We start from the raw sequence: 17,133 nt of genomic DNA, 5'->3' as shown, positions 1-17,133 counted from the left end.
AAGAAAGAAAAGAAAATCAGAAGAGAAAAAAAAAACAAAATTTTCTTTTGTGATCCCGAGTTTGAGAGAAGTGGAAAGAAAATTAATCATTTTGTTATTTTCTTTCCAAATCATCACAAATCGAAAGGAAAGTTAAAAGGGAAAGTGATCCTTCGATTTCTCTCAACTTCCTTCTTTTAATGAAACTTTGGAACACCATTTTTTTTTCTTCTTATTTCCATCCATTTCCTTTCTTTTCTCTCGTTAAGTTGAACTCGAGAACGGAGTTGAATCAAACAATTTAACGAAACAATCCTTTATACCTAAGCATGTAAAACAACCAAATTCAATCAACCTTGAATCTTAATAGCCTTTATGAATTATGATCGTCCCTTTTTTTCAAGCTATGATGGGCTAATTTGGCTATCTTTGGACCGGATTGTGCTAAGATCGGGACCATGGATTTAAGTATTTAACTATGCTTTTTTGGATCGGGCTGGGCTTTACCCAACATAATCTTTTGCTTTTTGATATTTTTTTTAATGTTGTTGGAGATTCACGTTACAGATTAATAATCTCCAATTTTAGATTCAAATGCATGTTCACAAACTCAAGCGCCAAGTACTTGAACACTATCACAATTACAGTAAATGCTAGCAACAATCGGAAAAAAAAACAGAAAATCAAACATGTTAGCATATATGTAAATCAACCATAAACTACAGATCAAACATTGTTACTTGAATTTTATCTAATTGTAAACCAATCAAGAACATTCATAAGATACTCGAACATGAATGTGAATGAAAATCTGTAAAACAACCGAGAATTTTCATTAGAATTTGAATAGTTTAGTTCATGAGTTTTATCGAACACCGGATGTGCATGTGAAATTGTTATTTGTGCTGTTCAAAGATCGTCTCCCAAAAAAGAAAGATTTGGTAAATGTATTTCATCTAACACCTAATGTGCATGCCAAATTTCGACTGTTTACTTAAAACCACAAAAGCTTTAATGCAAAAGTTAATTGATTTCTACACATCATTCATCAATCAGATTCTAGTAGAACATCAAAAGAAAAACTTCTTAAATACAATAAACACATTGGCTAAATAAAGAAGAAACCATGAACAGAAAAAGAGATGAAATGCCTAAACATGAAATCAAATTGTCATCAATCAATTAGCTCCATCACCTTCATGGCCTTCCTCCAGTTGTTCATAAAAAGCATCAGGAAGCTTCATATTTGATGGAATGACAAAACCTTTAGCTTCCAAACGAGACAGGGCCTACCATACCAATAATACAAAGATGAGTTGATCAAAGCTAAGATAATCAGGTAATTTTATATAAATCTCAATTATCAGTTCTATTTAAAGCAACTACTAACATGCTTCTCCATTACTTTAACCCTAAACAATCTGAAAACCATAATCATATCTAACAAAATGGTCAAGATTATTACTGCTTTACTGTCAACATACATGATACATCCAAAGTCCAAACACCCTCTAAGAAAAAATCTTTAAATTCGGTGTAGTATACATATACTTGAAACAAGTTTAACAAAGGATAATCAATGAACTACTACTAAAGCTAATCATATACAACTTTTACAGAGACATATGTTGTCAAAGGAAAAAAGATTTTACTTTGAAACAGATTATCCCAATTTTAAGCTCTTTCACATGATGAAGGTATAGAATAAATCCTTTTAGCATCTCTTCTTCCATTGTCTCACAAAGCCAATCCTCTACATAATCTAAGCTAGCTTCAACCAAAGAAGAAACATGTACCAACGAAAGCCTCGACAACAACAAAGCACCTTGGATCCTTAGTGACAGAATATTAGGAGCATTGATTTCGATAATATCATCAATATCATCATATTCATCCTCAGGATCAAAGTATCCAGAGAATACCAAGTTATTGATGCTCTTTGAGGTAATATCGAGCAGCCTATAACCATAGCATTCGTTCAATACCAAAGTTTCCAAAAAGGACTCCCGGATAATATGGTTTCAATCAAATCTTCATCTAGGTTCCCACTGTCAATACACAACTTCCTAAGATTTTTCCAACTAATCACCCCACTTGGATTAAAAACACAGCCTGCTAATCTTAGATCAGTAAAACATGAGCTGATGAAAAAACATTGATCTACTACAAACTCAGCAGCACATTCCACACTCCATAATGCTAAATTAAGCTTTTCAACATTGCATTTTATAGCATATTGAATCCAATTGTTGACTTGCGATTCACATCCAGTATAATAACCAGTATATACTTTGAAATCCTTGAGCTTGAATTGGCGACATTGAGTTAGGGTTTTATCGACATACGAAACGAAATCAGACCACTGGTGATTAACAGCATTATGTTCGAAAATTAGAATAGGATGTTGAAAGTCAATGTCTCAGTCTACAGAGCAATCTATTTCTGCACATTTATTTTACCGTTATTTATCCAATTGAATAAGTCTAGGTATTGATTTGGTCTTCTTAGTTTTCTGGTTTGTTAGCTGGTATCATGGTAGTATTAGTAGAACATAACATATCTCCATATATATTTGTATTTATTGTAAATTGATTGTGATTAGCAATTTCCTAGAATATCTCTTTGTATATCCCTGTAATCTCTCCTATTCCTGCTGTATATATCGAGGGCTCCTCATATCAATAAGATCATCAAGATTCATAGAATTACATGGTATCAGAGCTAAGAGCCAAGTACCGTCTCTAAACCTTCTGCAGCAGCTACGGCTCTGTAGTCTCCACCTTCTCTCCCAACAAGTCACTACCCTTTCCCTATGGGTGACAAAACCGATCCTAACACCACCAAAATCATCCATCCCGTTTACACTGTTGCAAACATTCAAAACAAAGTCAGAATCCTGGATGGAAAGAAGGTAACCTACTCCTCTTGGGTTAAGCTTTTCAAACTTCATGCTCGTGGATACAAGGTCCTCTCCCACATTGATGGAACCACACCCCCAGCCAAAACAGATGAAGACTATGAGTCTTGGTCTGAGATTGACGCCATTGTTCTTCAATGGATCTACGGGACACTCTCAGACGATCTCCTCACCCGTGTTCTTGAACCAGATTCAACAGCTTACGAAGCTTGGACCAGAATACAAAATATTTTTCTCAATAACAAAGGTTCTAGGGCTGCTGCTCTTGAACACGAATTCAACAACTTGACTCTTCGTGCGATGCCATCTCTTGAAGATTATTGTCAAATATTGAAAGAACTCGCTGATCAACTCAACGATGTTGATTGTCCGGTGAATGAAAAATGCCTCGTACTTTAGCTTGTTCGAGGTCTTCCCACTGAATACGACCCGGTCGATGCGTATGTCAATCAAACTCTGCTCCCATGGGAGACTGCGTGCTCTATGCTTCAGCTTGAGCACCAACGTCAACATGCTCGAGATTCTCTATCCCCTGCCGATGTCGCTGCTACTGTCACCCACGAGCCATTAAATCCCCCTCCCAATTATCCCAATCGGCGTGATACTTCTGCCCCAAATCGCCGACAACCACAGCGACGTCATTCTACTCATCGACCTGGCAACCCAACCTCAAATCAACGACACGCCTCTTCTTCTAATCGGCGTGGATCTCAACCTAATCCACCCAGATCTCAATGGCCCAATCCCTCACAAATACCTTATTGGGCTGCTGCCCCCTGGTGGACTACACCCCCTTGTCCTTATCCAACTATGCCCGGATGGGCTTCTCCATGGAACAGCCCACAAAATCGCCAACCCAATAACCAAACTAGCAACGCATAGCAGGCTCATCTTACAGATATCAATCCTCTTGAACCAACAAAACTTGGAGCGGCTTTTAACACCATAACTTTGGAGCCAAATGACAATCAGTGGTACATGGATACAGGCGCCACCACTCACCTTACTGCCGATGCAGGTAAAATTTCTACCCCTTCTGTGTCATCTATTAAATCCAAGGTTTTAAATAACGTAAGGCGAGACTTGGCGGCAATGTCAAGCCTCAAGCTTTTTCGAGCCTTGGCGAGTCACGGCATTTGTAAGGCGTGACTTAAGGCGGCAATTTTCTATATAATTAATATTTTTATACGTATTTTCAACTATTATTCATTTTATACACATATATGAGTTAAGGCCGCGTTTTGGCAAAGCTTGGCGGCATGTGCAAGCCTTGGAGTCGTAGCACGCCATGGCGGAGCCATGACGAGCTTTTTAGAACCTTGATTAAATCTGTTTTGTTGGGAATGGAAATTGAGTACCGGTATTAGGATCAGGTCATTCGATCTTACCTTACCCCACTAAGCCCATCCACCTTAAAGACATTTTACACACACCCGGTATAATTAAAAACCTCGTTTCCGTTCGTAAATTCACCCGAGATAATCTCGTATTTGTCGAATTTGACCCTTATGGTTTATCTGTGAAGGACTACAAGAGTGGGAAACTACTGACGAGGCACAATAGCTCCGGGGATCTTTACCCAATCAACGCTCCAACAAATTTATCTTTTTTTTTGTTTCCTCTAATTCCTTGTTTTGGCATAACAGACTCGGACATCCGGGCCATCATGTAATTGACTTCCTTAGTTCTAATAAAATTATTTCTTGCAATAAACTTGATCATTCATTTGTATGTAACTCATGTCAACTAGCCAAACACAAAAGACTCCCATTCACTGACTCCACATCAACCACACTTCAACCATTTGATCTCATCCATGCCGACTTATGGACCTCTCCCTTACCAAGCAAAAGTGGCCATAAATATTATCTTCTAACTATTGATGACCACACACACTATACATGGGTCTTTCCATTAAAATTTAAATTTGAAACCTATGACAAATTCAAACACTTTCACAAATTCATCCAAACACAATTCCACAAACATATAAAAACTTTCCAGTGTGACAAAGGAGGCGAATTTGACAACCACCACTTCCACCAATTCGCCTCAACCACCGGCCTCTATATCCGCTTCTCTTGCCCACACACCTCCCAACAAAATGGGAAAGCTGAACGCATGATTCGCCGTATCAACGAACTCATGCTCACTCTTCATACCCATGCTTCCCTCCCACCTACATTTTGGGTTGACGCCCTCCATACAGCTACCTACCTTCACAACATCTTACCCACCAAACTACTCAACTTCCACACTCCAACTTCCGCACTCTACCAAAAACACCCTACATATGACCACCTACGGGTCTTCGGCTGTGCATGCTACCCCAACCTCACTCAGCTATGACCAACGAATACAAGGCTTTAATAAACAATCACACATGGGATCTAGTGCCTCGACCAAACGATGCTCATGTTATACGTTGTATGTGGCGATTTCGGCACAAGTTTCATGCCGATGGGACTCTTGAAAGATACAAAGCACGCCTAGTCATCAATGGGAAAAGCCAACAAGTAGGCGTCGACTGTGATGAGACCTTTAGTCCTGTGGTAAAACCCACCACGATACGAACAGTTCTTAGCCTTGTTGTGTCACGATCTTGGCCTATTCACCAGCTAGATGTAAAGAATGCATTCCTACATGGGAACTTAAATGAAACTATCTATATGTTCCAGCCACCCGGGTTTGTCGATACCAAAAACCCAACATAGGTTTGTCGCTTACGGAAATCATTATACGGTCTTAAACATGCCCCACAAGCTTGGTACCAAAGATTTGCAACATTCATCCAAACATGTGGATTTAAAAGCACCACCAGTGAAATATCTTTTATTGTATGTAGATGACATCGTCCTCACTGCCTCAAGTGAATCCTTTCTTCGGCGTTTCATTGGCCTATTGTCTAAAGAATTCGCTATGACTGACCTCGGCCAACTTCATCACTTCCTCGGCATCCAAGTTCAACATCAAAATGGTGGTCTCTTTCTCTCTCAAGCTCAATACATCAACGACATCTTAACACGTGCCAACATGCAAAACTGCAAACCAAGTACCACTCCTGCCGACACGGGCTCCAAGCTTAGCCTCACTGCTGGCCAACCAATGTCCGACCTCTCTCTCTACCGCAGCTTAGCTGGTGCTCTCCAATATCTCACTTTCACACAACCAGATATCGCATATGCTGTCCAACAAGTGTGTCTCTTCATGCATAATCCACGTGAACCACACTTCAATTTTCTCAAACGCATTCTGCGGTATCTCAAAGGAACCAGCAACCACGGTCTACACATCACTCCTTCTAAATCTGCCAAACTTACTGCGTATTCTGATGCAGATTGGGGAGGGTGCCTGGATTCTCGACGCTCCACTTCTGGCTACTGTGTCTTCCTCGGTGATAACCTGGTCTCTTGGTCATCTAAACGTCAACCCACAATCTCTCGTTCTAGTGCTGAGGCAGAATACAAAGGGATCGCAAACACTGCAGCTGAAACAACTTGGCTACGAAACTTGCTTCTCGAGTTACACCTTCCAGTATGCCAAGCCACAATCATTTATTATGACAATCTCTCAGCCGTTTATCTCACACAAAACCTCGTGCAACACCAACGCACAAAACATGTTGAAATTGATATTCACTTTGTCCGAGAAAATGTTTGCATGGGTTCTCTTCGAGTTCTCCATGTTCTAGCAGATTACCAATATGCTGATATCTTCACAAAGGGATTACCTCATCAACTTTTCACTCGCTTCTGATCCATTCTCTCCATCCGACCAGCTATAGTTTCAACTGCGGGGGACTATTAGTAGAACATAACATATCTCCATATATTATTGTAAATTGATTGTGATTAGCAATTTCCTAGAATATCTCTTTGTATATCCTTGTAATCTCTCCTATTCCTGGTGTATATATTGAGGGCTCCTCATATCAATAAGATCATCAAGATTCATAGAATTACAGGTAGTAGTGCATATGCACGTGGTCTTTGTTTTTCTAGTACTTATGTATGTCATTTTTCTGTTAATGAATCTATCCAGAAAATTTGCTGCAACTTTGTTCTTCCTATCAATTGCTCATTCTTAATTACCTGTTAGTTTCAACCTTGTGCCTTACCTGTTCAACGATTGGTATTAGAGGCCACAGGTTGGTTCTAGTTATCTATGGCTGAACTCCAGTTAGTCGGCGGTGTGAAGAAGTTGAACAATGGAAACTACAACACCTGGTCTACATGCCTGAAGTCGTATTTGTAGGCCCAAGACCTATGGGAGATTGTAAGTGGTACGGATACCACACCACCGTTACGAGAAGATGCTAATGGAATTTTGAGGAAATGGAAGGTGAAGGCTGGTAAAGCTCTTTTTATTATGAAGACCACATAGAAGATGAAGTGTTGGAACACATACGAGACTTTGTGACATCCAAGGAGGCTTGAGATACTTTAGTTACCTTGTTCTCTAAGAAAAACGATTCGAAGCTGCAACTCTTAGAGAATGAATTGTTGTCGGTATCTCAATGGGATTTAACAATCCCTCAATACTTTCATAAGATCAAAACGCTGTGCAGGGAGATAGGAGAGCTCGATCCACAATCCATGATTGGTGAGGCACGGATGAAACGAATCATAATACACAGGCTAAAACAAGATTACAGAAGTTTTGTAGCGGCTGTTCAAGGATGGCCTACACAGCCAACCCTAGCTGAATTCGAGAATTTATTGGCTTCCGAAGAAACTCTCGCTAAGTAGCTTGGAGATATGTCCATCAGTTCAACGCCAAAGACAGATGCTAAAGCCCTTTATGATAACAATAAGCACAAAAGTAAAAACTGGAATAAAGGCTCGTCTAGGAACTCAAATCGGCCGAACAAATCAGAAGCCCAGTCCAAGAGGGGGAATGAGTCCGAAAAAGGTGAAGCAAGTGGAAGTGGAAACGGGAATAGAAAACCTAAAAAGTATGGAAAACGTTTTCCATACAATTGCCATTCATGTGGTCGGAGGGGCCATATGGCCAAGGATTGTCGAACACCTCAACCAGAACAAGGAAACACAACAGTTGTAAGAGAAGAGGAAGAGTGGGATGTACAAGCCCTAGCAGCACATACAGATAACGAAGTCAAGAAAGAAGAAGACTCTGTGTTGACAGTAATAACTAATCAATCTGAAAATCGTCTCAATGATTGGATTATTGATTCAGGTTGTTCAAACCATCTCACTAGTGATAAGGAGAAGCTAAGCAATCCAGTCAAGTACAATGGTAGCAGGGTTGTTGTCATAGCTGACAACTCACGTCATACGATTTCTCACATTGGGAATGTTGTCTTTCCCTCTGAAGGCCAGCGATATAAACTAAAACTTTCAGATGTCTATCACGTTCCGAGAATGAAGAAAAACCTTCTCTCAGTCCCTGAACTGACTGTAGAAGGGAAGTATGTTCTCTTTGGTCCAGAAGAAGTATATGTGTTCAAGGAATTTCAAACCTCTTTAGTTCCAATTCTTAAGGGTTGTAAAAATGAATTGGTGTATGTTTTGTCTACTGGACATGCTTTTGTTAAGAAGAGAAAAGACACTCAGAATGCTGATTTGTGGCTTACCAAGACTCGAAGTAAGGAAGGGAATAATATGTGCTGGCTGTCAGGCAAATCCCACCAAGAGCCGTTTCACTCTTCTAGCTATCGAGCTAAAGCATCACTCGTTCTAGTCCATTCAGATGTATGGGACCTGCTAAACATGTGTCAATAAAAGGATTACGGTATGCAGTAACGTTTATTGATGACTATTCTCGTTTTATCTGGATTTACTTTATGAAAAAAAATCTGAAGTACTTGCAAAGTTCAAGGAGTTTGAGGTAGAAGCTGAGCGTGAAACAGGTCACAAGGTGGGATGTTTGAGGTCAGATAACGGAGGTGAGTATTTATTGGTTGAGTTTGATCAATACTTGAAGCAACACCGAATTAGACGCCAACTTACTTGCTCAAACACACCCCAACAAAATGGTGTGTCCGAACGTAGCTGAAGTTATGAGACGTATGATGCATGACAAGAATCTTCTGGGGCGTTTTTGGGCTGAAGCAATGAAAACGGCGTGTTATGTAATCAACCGAACACCTTCACAGAACCTACAATATACATCTCCATTTGAAAGGTTACTCCAAACCAAACCTAATGTTCATTACTTTCGAGTATCTGGGTGTGTGTGCTATGTGTTTGTACCTAATCATTTGCGCCACAAGCTAGAGAAGAAGGCCACTCGCTGCATCTTTGTAGGTTATGATCCGAAATGAAATGGGTGGCGGTGCATAGAACCAAGTTCAGGCAAAATTCACATTTCAAGAAATGTAGTCTTTGATGAAATGTCTTCATGGTGGGGACCTGAGAATGAACCACTACAAGATTAACAAAAGTTGACCAATAATGTTGGTTTATCTTTAGCAAAGCTGAACTTGACAGATGAAGTGAAAAATGAGGGTGTCTCAATTGAAGAAGAAGAACAAGTGATCTCTACTCAACCTGAACAACAACCTCCTGAACCTACTTCTGAACCAACGCTAAGGAGGTCACAAAGAGAACGAAAACCCAACTCAAAGTATGCATACATGTATGCTCGGGTTGCTAAAGTTGAAGATGTTTTTCAAGAACCCGAAACATACAATGAAGCAAGTGAACATGAGCAGTGGAGAAGAGCGATGAAAGCTGAAATGGACGCTCTTATATCAAACCAAACTTGGGAGTTAGTTTCTGAAACCTCACGATGTTAAACCCATGCCTTGTAGGTGGGTTTACAAAGTGAAGCAAAATGCTGATGGAACTGTTGACAGGTTCAAAGCTCGTTTGGTGGCTAGAGGTTTCTCTCAACAGCCCGGGTTAGATTACGAAGATACATTCAGCCTGGTTGCAAAGATTACAACCATTCGAGTACTTCTATCCCTAGCAGCCTCTAAGGGTTGGAAGCTGTGGCAAATGTATGTGTACAACGTGCTTTTATACGGAGAGCTCGATCATATTAACTACATGATGCAACCAATGGGGTTTGAAAGTCAATAACATCTGGAATACGTATGTAAACTGAAGAAAGCAAGTTACGGTTTGAAGCAATCACCAAGGGCGTGGTATGGTAAAATCGCAGAACTCCTAGAACAAAACGGGTACCAACTCACTTCAGCCGATGCAAGTCTATTTGTCAAGAAACTCGGTGAGAAAACCGTGTTTATGTTAGCCTAATAAGATTTTGGGCTTTATTTTGTATTGGGTTTTATGATTGGGCCTTTTCGCTAGGAAACCCTAATTAGCTTGTCTATATATTATGTCTTTCCTTTTCATTGTCTTTGTACTTCTCTTTGATAATAATATGAAACCCTAGCCGTTATATGTATTTCACTTGTTAGTTTACATGGTATCAGAGCTCGGTTGATTATCTATAGTTTTTCATTTTTTTGGGGCGAGTACTGTTCATCGGTGATTACTGTTCATCGCGATTACTGTTCATCGGCGTTAATGTTCACCGATGATACTGTTCATCGGTGTTACTATTCACCCGACGACTATTGTTCATCGACGTTACTGTTCATCACGAGTACTGTTCACAACGGCTACTGTTCATCGCACGATTCATCGATACTGTTCAGTGCACTATTCATTGCCACCATTTGCAATTTTGGGCTTTGTTGATTTCGTGATCTTGATCGGTTTTTGCTGCTACTCGTATTTACTATTTGACTGATATTGAAATATGGCCCCAAGAGATGATTCTCTTCAGTCCATTAGTATTCAACTTGATGGCAAAAACTATGCCTATTGGAGTTATGTTATGAAAAATTTCTTGTGGGGCAAGACTATGTGGGGATTGATAATTCCAAGATCATTACTTGGGTTAATAATTCTTTCATCCAGTCTATTGGTACTCAGTTGGCGAAGTATGACACGACAAAGGAGGTTTGGGATCACTTAGCTAGGTTGTATACTCAGTCTAACTTTGCAAAGCAGTATCAGTTAGAGTTTGATATTCGAGCCCTCCAACAGAACAATCTCAGTGTTCAGGAATTTTATGCAGCTATGTTGGATTTGTGGGATCAGTTAGCTCTTACAGAACCTGATGTGTTGAAGGCTTTTAAGCCTTATATTGATAGAAGGGAAGAGAAACGTTTGGTTCAGTTCTTGATGGCATTACGTTCAGATTTTGAAGTTCTGCGTGGATCAATCTTGCATCGTACACCTCTTCCACTGTTGATTCGGTTGTTCACGAGTTGATTGCTGAAGAAACTCGTATCAAGTCCCATGCTGACAAAGCTCCCAAGACAGCCACTCCTGCTGTCTTTGCTATTTCACAACGACCCCAATCTACAAACCAAAATAGTTCGAGAGTTGCATTTGATGAGTGTGCTTTCTGTAAGAAGAAGAACCATTGGAAGGAAAATTGCCCTTTGCTGACAAGCAAGGGAAATCAGCAACAACAACAACAAACAAGATCACCAGCACACTCTCAGTCTTCACAGCAGAACAAGTCTTCTGGACAGTCACGCCCCTCTTTCTCATCTTTTAGGCCACCACAGTACACTGCTGCTACACCTTCAGTTGAGAATGAAACAGATTTCACACCACCATCAGCCTTGCATCCACATATTGTTGAGCAGTTCAGACAGTTCTTAGTTACCAATCCAACTACCATGTCAGCTTCCATGTCTCATTCAAGTCTGTCTTCATCCAACACGTCAAGTATTCCTTCATCCTTGTAGATATTGGATTCTGGTGCATCTCATCACATGTCACCACATTTTTCATCTTTTGCTTCATTATCTTCTCGTACACCTGTCTCTGTTATGTCTGCTAGTGCTACACCCATGTCAGTAGAAGGTGTTGGTTCTATTGTCACTCCTTATATATCTTTAGCAGAGGTGTATTACATTCCTACACTTGCTTTGAATCTTGCATCGGTCAGTCAGTTGTGTAAATCTGGTTGTTGGGTCTTCTTTTCTGATTCATTCTGCTGTGTACAGGACATTCGGTCTCGGAGTGTGATTGGGATAGGCCATAGACTTGGGGAGCTTTATGTCTTGGAGCAGCTACATGTTGCTGATGTTGCTGCATCTAGTGTCGATTTGTCGTCTTTTCGTTTAAACCCTTCATTGTCTCCATTTTATCTTTGGCAATCTCGTTTGGGACATGTTTCAGCGTCTCGTTTACAGTTTTTGGTTTCCACTGGTGTGTTAGGCTCTTTGAAATTTGATGATATTTCTGATTGTTGTGGTTGTAAACTGGGAAAATTTTCTGCTTTACCGTTTAATAAAAGTGTCACTCGTTCTGTTGCTCCATTTGATATTGTACATTCTGATATGTGGGGTCCCACTCCGATAACCTCCAAGTCAGGAGCTAACTATTATGTTTCATTCATTGATGATTACACTCATTATACATGGGTTTATTTTATAAAGCGCAGGTCTGACTTTTTCATCATATATAGTGAATTCAGAGCTATTGTCAAGACTCAACACTCTACTATCATAAAATGTTTTTAGTGTGATCTCGGAGGAGAATTTAACTCCAATGATTTTAAACAATTATTGGCATCTGATGGCACTATACATCAATCATCTTGTACAGACACTCCTCAGCAGAATGGTATTGCAGAAAGAAAACATCGACATCTCCTAGAAACTGCTAGATCCTTACTACTCTCTGCTGGCACTATACATCAATCATCTTGTGCTATGATCCTTCAAATCAGAAACTGTATGTATCTCGCAATGTCACCTTTTTGGAGCATATTCCATTCTATAGCATTCCTGTTCAGTCACATGATGCAACCCGAGAGGAGCTTCGTACTATTGATCCGTTTAGCATTGAAATTGATGATCCACCACAAGTCATTGATCCACCACTTGCTACTGATCCACCACATGTGGCTGATCCAACACCTATCGTTGATCCTCTGCCTACAAATCATCAAGACCCCCTCCATCGAGACCTTATCGTAATAAGAAGTCCACAAAGCTTCCTGAATTTGTCTATTCCTCTTACTCACCGGCTTTTGCCTCTTTTATTGCTAATGTACATCGTCTCTCTGAGCCAACATCCTATAAAGAGGCCATTTCTAATCCCCTTTGGCAGATCGCTATGGCTGAGGAACTTGCTGCTCTTTATCAGACTCATACATGGGATCTGGTTCTGCTTCCACCTGGAAAACACACGATTGGTTGTCGTTGGGTTTATAAAATCAAAACAAAGTCTGATGGATCCGTTGAGCGTAGACTTGTTGCGAAAGGGTACGCGCAAAAGTATGGTATGGATTATGAGGAGACATTTGCTCCTATTGCAAAAATGACGACTGTTCGCACCTTCATTGCAGTTTCTTCCTTTCGCCAATGGAAGATTTATCAAATGGATGTCAAGAATGCTTTCTTGAATGGTGATCTTCATGAAGAAGTATACATGTATCCTCCCCCTGGTATTTCTCACCGACCAGGTGAAGTTTGTCGACTTCGGAAGGCTCTATATGGCCTCAAACAAGCCCCTCGTGCTTGGTTTGAGAAATTTTCTACGGTGATTACTTCTCTTGATTTTCAACCAAGTAACCATGATTCGAATCTATTTATTCAATGTACGAATGCAGGTCGGATTATTCTTTCCTTATATGTCGATGACATGATTATTACTGGTGATGATCATGATGGTATAGAGTCTTTAAAGCGTGATTTGGCTCACCGTTTTGCTATGAAAGAATTGGGATTACTTCGTTATTTCTTGGGGATTGAAGTTGCTCAATCTCCAAAGGGTTATCTTTTATCTCAAATGAAGTATATTTCAGATTTTGTTTGAATGTGCACGACTCACGGATAATCGAACAGTTGATATGCCTATAGAGAGTAATGCAAAGTACTCTCCAACTGATGGTGTCCCATTATCAGATCCAAGTCTTTACCGTAACGTTGTTGGGAGTTTGGTTTACCTGATTGTCACTAGACCGGATATTGCTCATGCAGTTCATGTGCTTAGCCTGTTTGTCACTGCTCCTACTACTGTTCATTGGGGAGCTATTCTTCGTATTTTGAGATATTTACGTGGTACTCAGTTCCGCACTCTTATGTTTCCTTCTTCATCCTCTCTTGAGTTGTGTGCCTATAGTGATGCAAATTGGGATAGTGATATTTATGATCGTAAGTCCACTACTGGGTATTGTGTTTTTCTTGGAGATTCATTGATATCATGGAAAAACAAGAAACAATATGTTGTTTCTCGATCTTCTACAAAATCTGAGTATCGAGCCATGGCTATCGCCACTTGTGAGATTGTTTGGTTGAGATGGGTTCTTGCAGATATGGGCGTTCACATCCCTTAGTCTACCCCTTTGTATTGTGATAACGAGAGTGCGATAATGATTGCCAAGAATTCAGTGTTTCATGAGCGTACAAAGCACATTGAGATTGACTGTCATTTTGCACGTCATCATCTCCAGAATGGCACTATCTCCTTTCCTTATGTTCCTTCTTCTTTGCAGATTGTTGATATTCTGACGAAGCCGTTGACTGCTCCTCGATTCCATTTTCTGTCTGACAAACTCTCAATGCTTATTGCTGTTGCATTGTGAGTTTAAAGGGGGATGTTAGCCTAATAAGATTTTGGGCTTTATTTTGTATTGGGTTTTATGATTGGACCTTTTCACTAGGAAACCCTATTTAGCTTGTCTATATATTATGTCGTTCCTTCTCCTTGTTTTTGTACTTCTCTTTGATAATAATATGAAACCCTAGCCGTTATATGTATTTCACTTGTTAGTTTACAATTTATACTTGTATATGTAGATGATCTAATTATTTCAAGAGATGAAGAAGGAGAAGCTGAGTTGTTAAAGTCTAACTTGTCCTCTCGGTTTAATATGAAATACCTTGGAAGGCTAAAGCACTTTCTAGGTCTAGAAATAAATTACATTGAAGATGGGATGGTATTACATCAAAGGAAGTACACCAGTGATCTCTTGCACAAGTTTCATGTTGCCTCATGCAAGCCAACAACAGTTCCTATGGACCGGAATGCTAAGTTGTATGCCACTGAAGGGAAGAAAATATTAGATGACTCAACAAGATATGGGAAGATGGTTGGAAGCTTGATTTATCTCACACTGACCCAACCTGACATTGCATTTGTAGTTGGAGTACTTAGTCGGTTCATGCAAGACCCAAGAAAAACACACATGGTAGCTATGAAAGAAATTCTTAAGTACATTAAAGCTAAGGTAGGAAAGGGTATACAATTTAAGAGGGAAACCAAGCCTATGTTGTCCGGTTATTGTGATGCCGACTATGCTGGCGATGTCAATAAATGAAGATCTACAACCGGGTATGTTTTTATGTTTGGATCAAGTCATGTTTCCTGGTGTAGCAAGCGACAACCAACTGTTTCCTTATCTACAACGGAAGACAAGTATCGGGTTGTTGCAATGGCAGTCCAAGAGTGTGTATGGCTTGTTGAATTGTCGAGAAACCTGAATCAGAGGGTGGAGCATCCGGTGCAACTATGGTGTGATAACATTTCAACAATTAAAGTGGCTTAAAATCCGGTGTTTCACGCCAGGACAAAACATATTGAAGTTCATTACCACTTTATTAGAGAAAAGGTATTAAGTGGTGAAATCAATTTGGAAGTGATCAGCTCCGAAGAGCAAGTGGCAGATGCTTTAACAAAAAGTTTAACCGGAGTAAAATTGAAGCAACACAGTACAAGCATGGGAATGGTGGACCATGACATTGAGAGGGTGCGTTGAAAGTCAATGTCTCAGTCTACAAAGCAATCTATTTATGCACATGTATTTTACCGTTATTTTTCGAATTGAATAAGTCTAGGTATTGATTTGGTCTTCCTAGTTTTCTGGTTTGTTAGCTGGTATCATGGTAGTAGTGCATGTGCAGGTGGTCTTTGTTTTTCTAGTACTTATGTATGTCATTTTTCTGTTAATGAATCTATCCAGAAAATTTGCTGCAACTTTGTTCTTCCTATCAATTGCTCATTCCTAATTACCTGTTAGTTTCAACCTTGTGCCTTACCTGTTCAACGTAGGAAGCAAAGTCCAAAGATGCTCCCACTTTTGGAGAGTGTGCCTGTTCTAATGGCGCCTTCTGCGGAGGGTAAACGAGATAGGATATCAAGAAGCAAAGAATCTGGTATCGCACTGATTCGATCATTTCCCCCCTTCTCCGCGATTTCCTGCAACTTTATCCATTTTGGGGGAATTTCAGGTTGATTTTGTCTTTCAACGTCCACCCTTTCCATGTCGGTAGCAGAGCTCTCGCTAATCTACAAAGAAAAACTCAAATTAAATTGAGAAATTAAATTACTCAACTATACTAATGGTAAAAAGAAGTTTTGCTTTCGCCCCTAAACTTTAAAAAACTATAGTCCAATCCCTAGAACAATGACTTATTTTGAATTTGAATATTCAAATCATCAAATGAATTTTAGGAAGTTTCAATGTCCAAATCAATTTTTAATTAATGTTTGTTACTTTGTTTACTAGCCAAGTCTGCACAAAAAACAACTGTGAAAACAACATTTTCTTTATTAAATGAAAGAGCGATTAAACCCATGATGTAAACATGGCATTACTCACTGTATATATATATATATATATATATATATATATATATATATATATATATATATATATATATATATATATGTGAATAAGTTAAGAATTTTGATTCTTGTAGTTTACACTATACAGAAATACTGAAAGCTTAGTCAAACTTTTAATATTATCAAAATGCCATCCCCATCTTTCCTTTTCGTTATTGTTTTTTGGGATTGAGTTTTGAAAATAAGATGTTTATTAGATTTTCCATTAGCAAAATGAAGTATTAAAAAGGTATTTGGAATAGTTTATATTGGGTAACAAAACACTATAAACTAATTATAAACACTTTTTTGGAGTGTTTGGCAAAAAATGATCACAAATGTAAATAAATGGCAAAAAAATATCATGCTTATATATTATGGCCTATTTGGTTTGTATTACATATAACAGGTTATCTTCATTTATAATAATATTCTTGACTTATGAGTTTGTAATCATGTGATGTGAAAAAGGAAGTTGGCCAAAACTTATTCTACTACAAATTAGCTTTTGGACAATAAATACCAAGTGACTAGATCACTAGACCATTTTGTGTTGTTGGTAGTTTCAAAGAGAAAAAGAAGGCTTATTTATATTTGCAAGAGATGGAGATCACTAAGCACGCAGTAGACTAGAGA

The 17,133-nt window shown here is 39.2% G+C and overlaps 1 pseudogene; it reads right to left on the bottom strand.

Annotated features, from left to right (window-relative positions):
- Window positions 1-1,110: 1,110 nt before the first annotated feature.
- Window positions 1,111-16,173, bottom strand: LOC145062493 (F-box protein At5g03100-like; annotated as a pseudogene).
- Between the last annotated feature and the right edge of the window lie 960 nt (window positions 16,174-17,133).

The sequence above is a fragment of the Lactuca serriola genome, chromosome 7, assembly GCF_051521515.1.
Source record: "Lactuca serriola cultivar US96UC23 chromosome 7, Lser_US96UC23_V15, whole genome shotgun sequence".
Lineage (NCBI taxonomy): Eukaryota > Viridiplantae > Streptophyta > Magnoliopsida > Asterales > Asteraceae > Lactuca > Lactuca serriola.
The sequence above is the reverse complement of the archived record's forward strand: the minus strand, read 5'-3'. Positions and strand labels throughout refer to the sequence as shown.